The sequence below is a fragment of the Mus caroli genome, unplaced genomic scaffold (genome assembly GCF_978045245.1).
Source record: "Mus caroli unplaced genomic scaffold, Mus_caroli_1 scaffold_5, whole genome shotgun sequence".
Lineage (NCBI taxonomy): Eukaryota > Metazoa > Chordata > Mammalia > Rodentia > Muridae > Mus > Mus caroli.
In genome coordinates this window covers 89,105,862-89,116,497 of record NW_028227260.1, presented here as the reverse complement: position 1 = coordinate 89,116,497, position 10,636 = coordinate 89,105,862, and the positions used below count along the sequence as shown (strand labels likewise).

At 37.9% G+C, this 10,636-nt stretch overlaps 1 pseudogene; it reads right to left on the bottom strand.

Annotated features, from left to right (window-relative positions):
• Nucleotides 1-698: 698 nt before the first annotated feature.
• Nucleotides 699-1,220, bottom strand: LOC110287498 (small ribosomal subunit protein eS10 pseudogene; annotated as a pseudogene).
• Nucleotides 1,221-10,636: the final 9,416 nt, after the last annotated feature.

The window sequence follows — 10,636 nt, the reverse complement described above, 5'->3', positions numbered from 1 at the left end:
ATGATAGTAATTATAATTCTATATGTTGGTAGCCTGTCTTGTCTTTGTTGGGTGAGTGTTCTATCTTTTGGTTTCTGTTATGCTCTCTGGCTCATAGAAGAACATGATGGTTGTGGATTGCCTAGTAGGTAATGCTTCTGAGATCCTGCCAGGTGTGACCACCAGAGGCTCTGGATGGAATGCATTTCATGATATTGGAGCAGACAGTGGTAAAGATGGGATACAAGGTGGAGGCACTGTGGAGATTCACAGAAAGGAATAATATAGGGCATGTCACAAGGATCTAATTAGTTACCTGGGAATGGAAACAGACATGGGGGACAGAACACAGCCATTAATCTGACACGGGCCTGGAGATGAAATGAGGGATTAGATTTGGACAAGAGAAATAAAAGTGATTCATATTCTGCCTTTTGAAGTTTAAATTTTAGTCTTAATTGCCCACATGATTTTGTGTTCTTCTATTAGTAATATTCATCAGACTCATTGAATGATTTTTTTAATTCACAGTACACATACAAAGGTTTTTGAAAGAACATTTGTTTCAATTTTTAATGCTATATTATAAGTCCTTTCTTTTATTAGGTCATCAGATATTTGAGAAAATTTTCCTCGGTTAAGATGTTCGTTCTTTTTTTCTTTCTTTACTTTTCTTTTTTTTTTCTTTAAAGTTTATGTAATAAAATATAATATACAACTCACTGAGGTGGCTGACCATGTCCACGAGCAAAGCTGCCTCTAAACTGGAATTCAATTGCTGAGCCAGCCCCAGCTTCAGCTTTCTTGTCAGCTCCAGTGGGCACAGCACTCCTTCTGTAGATGTCTCTGTCGGCCTCCCCTCTTGTGAATCTTGCAAGTTGCTCACCCACCGGACCTTTGGGACGAGGCCTGTCAGTCTCAGGATGGCTACAGTGCAGGATGGCAGACAAGATCTCTGGAGGAAGGTGTAGGCAATCTCGGAGATACTGGATGTCCTCATTTGTAAGGTAGCAGTAGAAATATATCCAAGCAAACTGCTCCTTCACATAGCCTAAGAGACTGCATAGCCTTCTTTACATGAAGGTTTGGCACATTCTTGTTTGCCTGATAGGGGTATTTGGGCATGTGGACGTCTTTTTTGGTGACCATTATGCCTTCCTTAAAGAGGAGTTCATAGATGGCAATCTGATTCTTCTTAGGTGTCAACATTGCCATGACTGCAGGGTCTGAGGCAGAGGCTAGAAAGGCTGGTTCTGTTTTCTAGAATAGATTTATTCAGATGGACAACATAAATTTCTGTGAACCATAATATTGGTGAAATGTGTCTCACAAGATTCCTGGGTTTAGCAAAAAATGCCTTTCTATTGATTTTTTTTCTTTCTTTGCTCATATTTTAAGAGCAAGAGTAGTGGCATGCATATATATATATATATGTATATATATACATATATGTATATGTATATATGTATATATATATATATATATATATATATATATATATATATATATATATTCTTATTATTTTTCCTCTGGGATAGTTGGATAGTTCTAGATACTTTACATGTTTATATTGTAAAGGAATTTCTTGGAAGAATTTTTATGTCCCTATTGTCCTCAAATAATTGATGGGCATTTCTAGAATAAAGACACAGGCTGTCCAGTCTGGGCTGGTACCCTGAGCAGACATTGGATGCTAGCTCTGCAACCAGTCCCACAACACCCAGAGGAAGCTCAATTCCCAGGCATTCTAACAGCCCATCGAATCATAAGAGGAGGCCACAACCTCTGCCCCAACACTAGTAGTACATAGGACCAGCAGGATATAGGGACACAGGAACCCTGCCAGACCAGTGGCACGAATTCCTTCCCATCTGAGCTGGTGCCCTGAGCAGACCTTAAGTGTTAGCTCTGCAACCATTCTGACAATACCAGAAGATGCTCTACTCCAAGATGCTCTAAAACGCCCAGAATCATAGAATTCCTGGATCTCAGGAGGTTGGTCACACCATGATCTCAAGATCCCAGAGGCAGCTTGACTCCCAGGAGCTCTGATACACCTGGGATCGCAGGATACCAGAATCACAGGTTCACAGAGACAGCTGGATAAAGAGGAGTTCTGACACAGCCAGAATCACAGGTGGGAAAGGCTTCAGTCAGAGACAGCAAGGGTAGGTAGCACTACAGATAACCAAAAGGTGACAGGCAAAAGAACAAAAGTAACAGAAACCAAGGTTACTTGGCACCACCAGAACACAGTTCTCCCACAGTAGCAAGTCCTAGATAAACTATCACACTGGAAAAGCAAGATTCTGATCTAAAAGCACTTCTTACAATGATAACAGAATATTTTAAGAAAGACATAAATAACTCCCTTGAAAAAATACAGGAGAACACAGGTAAACAGGTAGAAACCGTTAAAGAGGAAACACAAATATCCCTTAAAGAATTAGAGAAAAACACAAACAAACAGGTGAAGCAATTGACCAAAATCATCCAGGATCTAAAAATTGAAATAGAAACAATAAAGAAATCACAAAGGGAGACAACCTTGGAGATAGGAAACATAGGAAAGAGATGGGGTGTCATAGTATCAAGTGTCACCAACAGAATAGAAGACATAGAAGAGAGAATCTCAGGTGCAGAAGAAGATACCATAGAAAACATTGACACAACAGTCAAAGAAAATGCAAAAAGCAAAAAGCTCCTGACCCAAAACATCCAGGACACAATGAGATAAACAATCCTAAGGATAACAGGTATAGATGAGAGCAAAGCTTCCCAATTTAAAGGGCCAGTAAATATCTTCAACAAAATTATAGAAGAAAACTTCTATAACCTAAAGGAAGAGATGCCTATAAACATACAAGAAGCCTACTGAACTCCGAATAGACTGGACCAGAAAAGAAATTCCTCCTGTCACATAATAATCAAAACACCAAATGCACGAAACAAAGAAACAATATTAAAAGCAATAAGGGATAAATGTAAAGTAATATATAAAGATATATCTATCAGAATTACACCAGAATTCTCACCAGAGACCATAAAAGCCAGAAGATCCTGGGCAGATATGCTACAGACCCTAAGAGAAAACACATGTCATTCCAACTATTGTACCAAGCAAAACTCTCAGTTACCTTAGATGGAAAAAACAAGATATTCCATGACAAAACCGAATTTACACTATATCTTTTTACAAATACAGCCCTACAAAAGACAAAAAATAGAAAACACCAACACAAGAAGGGAAATTGCACCCTGGAAAAAGCGAAAAATAATCTTCTTTCAACTAACGCAAAAGAAGATAGCCACAAAAACATAATTTCACCTCTAACAATAAAAAGAATAGGAAATAACACTCAATTTTCCTTAATATCTCTTAATATAAATTGACTCAATTTCCAAATAAAAGGACATAGACTAACAGACTGGATACATAAACAGGACCCAACATTTTGCTTCATACAGGAAACTCACCTCAGTGACAAATACAGACACTACCTCAGAGTAAAGTACTGGAAATAATTTTCCAAACAAATAGTCCCAATAGTAGCCATTCTAATTTTGAATAAAATTGACTTTCAACCAAAAGTTATCAAAATAGATAAGGAAAGATACTTCATACTCTTCAAAGGAAAAATCTACCAAGATGAACTCTTAATTCTGAACATATATGCTCCAAATGCAAGGACAACCTCATGCATAAAAGAAACTTTAATAAAGCTCAATGCACACATTGCAGCTCACACAATAATAGCATGAGACCTCAACACCCAACTCTCAGCAATGGACAGATCATGGAAACAGAAGCTAAACAGAGACTCAGTGAAACTAACAGAACATATGAACCAAATGGATTTAACAAATATTTATAGAACATTTCATACTAAAACAAAAAAATGTACCTTGGATTCAGCACCTCATGGTACCTTCTCCAATATTGACCATATAACTGGTCATAAAACAGGCCTCAACAGATACAAGAAGGTTGAAGTAATCCCATGTATCCTATCAAATCAACATGGACTAAGGCTGTTCTTCAATACCACCACCACCAACAACAACAACAGCAACAATAACAAGAAATAACCTGGAAAGCCCACATGCAAATGGAAGCTGAAAAATCCTGTATTCAATGATAACTTTGTCAAGGAAGAAATAAGACAGAAAGGAAAGACATTTTAGAATTTAATGAAAATGAAAGCACATCAGACCAAAATTTATGGGACACAATGAAAGCAGTGCTCAGAAGAAAACTGATAGATCTAAGTGCCTCCAAAAGCAAAGTGGAGAGAGGATACAGTAGCAGCTTTACTTAGTCTGGCTATGGGTTTGTCATCTTGTTGATTCGCAAAGAACCAGTTCCTTGATTGGTTGATTCTTTGTTTAGTTTTTTTTGATTCCACTTGGTTGACTTCATACCTGACTTTATTTCCTGCCATTTACTCCTCTTGGTTGAATTTGCTTCCTTTAGTTCGAGAGCTTTTAGGTATGCTATCAAGCTGCTAGTGTGTGCTCTGTCCAGATTCATTTTGGAGGCACTCAGAGGTATGAGTTTTCCTCTTGGACAGCTTTCATTGTGTCTCAAAAATTTGGGTATGTTTTGGCTTCATATTCATTTAACTCTAAAAAGACTTTAATTTCTTTCTTTATTTCTTCCTTGACCAAGGTATCATTGAATAGAGTGTTCTTCAGCTTCCACGTGCATGTTGACTATCTATTATTTTTGCTGTTATTGAAGATCAGCCTCAGTCCATAGTGATCTGATATGATGCATGGGATGATTTCAATATTTTTGTATCTTTTGAGGCCTGTTATGTAACAAAGTATATGGTCAGTTTGGAGAAGGTACCATGAGCTGCTGAGAATATATGTCCTTTGGTTTTAGGATAAAATATTCTATAGATATCTGTTAAATCAATTTGGTTCATATCTTCGGATAGTTTCACTGTGTCCCTGTTTAGTTTCTGTTTCCAGGATATGTACATTGATGAGAGTACGCTGTTAAATTCTACCATTATTATTGTGTGTGGTGCAATATGTGCTTTGAGCTTTATTAAAGTTTCATTAATGAATGTGGATGGCCTTGCATTTGGAGTATACACATTCAGGATTGAGAGTTCATCGTGGTAGATTATAACTTTGATGAGTATGAGGTGCCCCTCTTTATCTTTTTTGATAACTTTAGGTTGAAAGTCTATTTTATTCAATATTAAAATGGCTACTTCAGCTTGTTTCTTGGGCTCATTTGATTTGAAAATTATTTTCCAGCCTTTACTCTTCATGTATGCAGCAAAATGATGGGTACTGTTTATATAGCCAGTCTGTTAGTCTATGTCTTTTTATTGGGAATTGAGTCCACTGATATTAAGAGATATTAAGGAAATGTAATTGTTGCTTCCTATTATTTTGTTATTAGAGTTGGTATTCTGTTCTTGTGGCTATCTTCTTTTAGACTTGTTGGAGGATTAATTTTTTGCTTTTTCTAGGGCTTAGTTTTCCTCCTTATGTTGGGGCTTTTCCTTTATTATCTTTTTTTTTTTAATATTTTTATTACATATTTTCCTCAATTACATTTCCAATACTATCCCAAAAGTCCCCCATAGCGCCCCCCACTTCCCTACCCACCCATTCCCATTCTTTTGGCCCTGGCATTCCCCTATATTGGGGCATATAAAGTTTGCAAGTCCAATGGGCCTCTCTTTCCATTGATGGCCGACTAGGCCATCTTTCGATACATATGCAGCTAGAGACAAGAGCTCCAGGGTTCTGGTTAGTACATCATGTTGTTCCAACAATAGGGTTGCAGATCCCTTTAGCTCCTTGGGTACTTTCTCTAGCTTCTCCATTGGGAGCCCTGTGATACATCCAATAGCTGACTGTGAACATCCACTCCTATGTTTGCTAGGCCCTGGCATCTTCTCACAAGAGACAGCTATATTTGGGTCCTTTCAGCAAAATCTTGCTAGTGTATGCAATGGTGTCAGCGTTTAGAAGCTGATTATGGGATGGATCCCTGGATACGGCAGTCTCTAAATGGTCCATCCTTTCCTCACAGCTACGAACTTTGTCTCTGTAACTCCTTCCCTGGGTGTTTTGTTCCCAATTCTAAGAAGGTGCACAGTGTCCACACTTTGGTCTTCATTCTTCTTGAGTTTCATGCGTTTAGCAAATTGTATCTTATATCTTGGGTATCCTAAGTTTTGGGCTAATATCCACTTATCAGTGAATACATATTGTGTGAGTTCTTTTGTGATTGTGTTACTTCACTCAAGATGATGCCCTCCAGGTCCATCCATTTGCCTAGGAATTTCATAAATTCATTCTTTTTAATAGCTGAGTAGTACTCCATTGTGTAAATGTACCATAATTTCTGTATCCATTCCTCTGTTGAGGGACATCTGGGTTCTTTCCAGCTTCTGGCTATTATAAATAGGGCTGCTATGAACATAGTGGAGCATGTGTCCTTTTTACCGGTTGGGACATCTTCTGGATATATGCCCAGGAGAGGTATTGCTGGATCCTCCGGTAGTACTATGTCCAATTTTCTGAGGAACCGCCAGACTGATTTCCAGAGTGGTTGCACAAGCTTGCAATCCCACCAACAATGGAGGAGTGTTCCTCTTTCTCCACATCCTTGCCAGCATCTGCTGTCACCTGAATTTTTGATCTTAGCCATTCTTACTGGTGTGAGGTGGAATCTCAGGGTTGTTTTGATTTGCATTTCCCTGATGATTAAGGATGTTGAACATTTTTTCAGGTGTTTCTCTGCCATTCGGTATTCCTCAGGTGAGAATTCTTTGTTCAGTTCTGAGCCCCATTTTTTAATGGGGTTATTTGACTTTCTGGAGTCCACCTTCTTGAGTTCTTTATATATATTGGATATTAGTCCCTTATCTGATTTAGGATAGGTGAAGATCCTTTCCCAATCTGTTGGTGGTTTTTTTGTCTTATTGATGGTGTCTTTAGCCTTTATTATCTTTTAAAGGGCTGGATTCGTGGAAAGATACTGTGTAAATTTGGTTTTGTCATGAAATATCTTGTATTCTACATCTATGGTGATTGAGAGTTTTGCTAGGTATAGTAGCCTGGGTTGACATTTGTGTTCTCTTGGGATCAGTATAACATCTGTCCAGGACCTTCTGGCTTTCATAGTCTCTGGCGAGAAGTCTGGTATAATTCTAATCAGTATGCCTTTATATGTTACTTGACCTTTTTCCCTTACTGCTTTTAATATTCTATCTTTATTTAGTGCAGTTGTTGTTCTGATTATTATGTGTCAGGAGGAACTTCTTTTCTGGTCCAAACTATTTGGAGTTCTGTAGGATGCTTATATGCTCATGGGCATCTCTTTCCTTATGTTGGGGAAGTTTTCTTTTTTTAATATTTTTATTAGGTATTTTCTTCATTTACATTTCAAATGCTATCCCCAAAGCCCCCTATTCCCTCCCTCCTCCCTGGTCTCCAACCCACCCACTCCTGCTTCCTGGCCCTGGCATTCCCCTGTACTGGGGCATAAGATCTTTGTACTTCCAAGGGCCTCTCCTCCCATTGATGGCCGACTAGGCAATCCTCTGCTCCATATGCAACTAGAGACACTGCTATGGGGGATAATGGTTAGTTCATATGGTTGTTCCACCTATAGGGTTTCAGACCCCTTTAGCTTTTTGGGTACTTTCTCTAGCTCCTTCATTAGGGACACTGTGTTCTATCCAATAGATGAAGGTGAGCATCCACTTCTATATTTGCCAGGCATTGGCATAGACTCACAAGAGAAAGTTATGTCAGAGTCCTGTCAGCAAAATCTTGCTGGCATATGCAATAGTGTCTGGGTTTGGTGGTTGTATATGGGATGGACCCCCAGGTGTAACAGTCTCTGGATAGTCTTTCCTTCCATCTTATCTCTGAACTTTGTCTCTGTAACTTCTTCCATGGGTACTTTGTTCCCCATTCTAAAAAGGAACGAAGTATTCACAGTTTGGTCTTGCTTCTTCTTGAGTTTCATGTGTTTTGTAAATTGTATCTTGGATATGCTAAGTTTCTGGGCTAATGTCCGCTTATCAGTGCATACCATGTGTGATCTTTTATGATTTCTTGACCTCACTCAGGATGATATCCTACAGATGTATCCATTTGCCTAAGAATTTCATGAATTTATTATTTTTATTTGCTGAGTAGTACTCCATTGTGCAAATATACCATATTTTCTATATCCATTCTTCTGATGAGGAATATCTCGTTTCTTTCCAGCTTCTGGCTATTATAATTAAAAAAATATGCTATGAACATAGTGGAGCATGTGTCCTTATTACAAGTTGGAACATTTTCTGGTTATATGCCCAGAAGAGGAATTGCTGGATCTTCTAGTAGTATTATGTCCAATTGTTTAAGGAACCACCAGATTGATTTCCATAGTGGTTGTACCACTTGAGCTTGCAATCTCACCAACAATGGAGGAGTGTCCCTTTTTCTCCATATCCTTGCCACCATCTTCTGTCACTGGAATTTTTGAACTTAGCCATTCTCACTAGTGTGAGGTAGAATCTCAGTGTTGGTTTGATTTGCATTTCCCTGATGATTAAGGTTGTTGAACATTTTTTTTCAGGTGATTCTCAGCTATTCGGTATTCCTCAGGTGAGAATTCTTTGTTTAGCTCTGTACCCTATTTTTTATAGGGTTATTTAATTTTCTGGAGTCCATCTTCTTGAGTGTTTTACATATATTGGATAATAGTTCCATATTTGATTTAGGATTGGTAAAGATCCTTTCACAATCTGTTAGTGGCCTTTTTTGTCTTAATGACAGCTTTTTTTTTTTTTTTTTTTTTGCCTTACAGAAGCTTTGCAGTTTTCTGAGGTCCCATTTGTCAATTCTTGATCTTATAGCACAAGCCATTGCTGTTCTGTTCAGGAATTTCCCCCTGTGCCCATATCTTCTAGGCTTTTCCCCACTTTCTCCACTGTAAGTTTCAGTGTCTCTGGATTTATGTGGAGTTTCTTGATCCATGTAGATTTGGGCTTTGTACAAGGAGATATGGATAGATCAAATCACATTCTTCTATATGATAACTGCCAGTTGTGCCAGCACCATTTTCTGGAAATGCTGTCTTTTTTCCACCGGATGGTTTTAGCTCCCTTGTCAAAGACCAAGTGACCATAGGTGTGTGGGTTCATTTCTGGGTCTACAATGCTATTCCATTGATCTACCTGTCTGTTCCTATACCAGTACCATGCAGTTTTATCACAATTGCTCTGTAATGCATCTTTAGGTCAGGCATGGTGATTCCACCAGAGGTTCTTTTATTATTGAGAATAGCTTTTGCTATCCTTGTTTTTTTGTTATTCCAGATGAATTTGCAAATTGCCCTTTCTAATTCGTTGAGTCCTGTTTTGTGCCCAATTATATGGTCTCTTTTGGAGAAGTTGTCATGAGGTACTGAGAAGAAGGTATATCCTTTTGTTTTAGGATAAAATGTTTTGTAGATAATACGTTAAAACCATTTGTTTAATAATGTCTTTTAGTTTCAATGTGTCTCTGTTTAAGTTCTGTTTCCAGGATCTGTCCATTGATGAGAGGGGGCTGTTGAAGTCTCCCACTATTATTGTGTGAGGTGCTATCTGTGTTTGAACATTAGTATAGTTTCTTTAATGAATGTGGATGCTCTTGCATTTGGAGCAGAGATATTTAGAATTGAGAGTTCATCTTGGAGGATTTTACCTTTGATGAGTATGAAGTGCGCCTCCTTGTCTTTTTTGATAACTTTGGGTTGGAAATTGATTTTATTTGATATTAGAATGGCTACTCCAGCTTGTTTCTTTGGACCATTTGCTTGGAAAATTGTTTTCCACCTTTTTACTCTGAGGTAGTGTCTGTAATTTTCTCTGAGGCAGGCTTCCTATAAGCAGCAAAAAGGTGGGTCCTGTTTATGTTGCCCATCTGTTAGTTTATGTGTTTTTATTTGGGAATTGAATCCATTGATATTAAGAGATATTAAGGAAAAGTAATTGTTGCTTCTTATTATTTTTGTTGTTAGAGTTGGGATTCTGTTCTTGAGGCTGTCTTCTTTTAGGTTTGTTGAAGGATTACTTTATTGCTTTTTCAAGAGGGTAGTTTCTGTCTTTGTGTTGGTGTTTTCTCATTATTATCCTCTAAAGGGCTGGATTTGTGAAAAGTTATTGTGTGAATTTGATTTAGTCATGGAATATTTTGGTTTCTCCATCTATGATAATTGAGAGTATTGTTGGATATAGTAACCTGGGTTGACATTTGTGTTCTCTTAGGAGCTGCATGACATCTGTCCAGGATCTTCTGGCTTTCAAAGTCTCTGGGTCAAAGTCTGGAGTAATCCTAATAGGTCTTAATTTATATGTTACTTGACCGTTTTTTCCCCTTACTGCTTTTAATATTCTATCTTTATTTAGTGCAGTTGTTGTTCTGATTATTATGTGTCAGGAGGAATTTCTTTTATGGACCAGTCTATTTGGAGTCCTGTAGGCTTCTTGTATGTGCATCTCTTTCTTTAGGTTATGGAAGTTTTCTTCTATAATTTTTTTGAAGATATTTACTGGCCCTTTAAGTTGAAAATCTTCATCTTCATCTATGCCTATTATCCTTAGGTTTGGTCTTCTCATTGTATTTGGGATTTCCTGGATGTTTT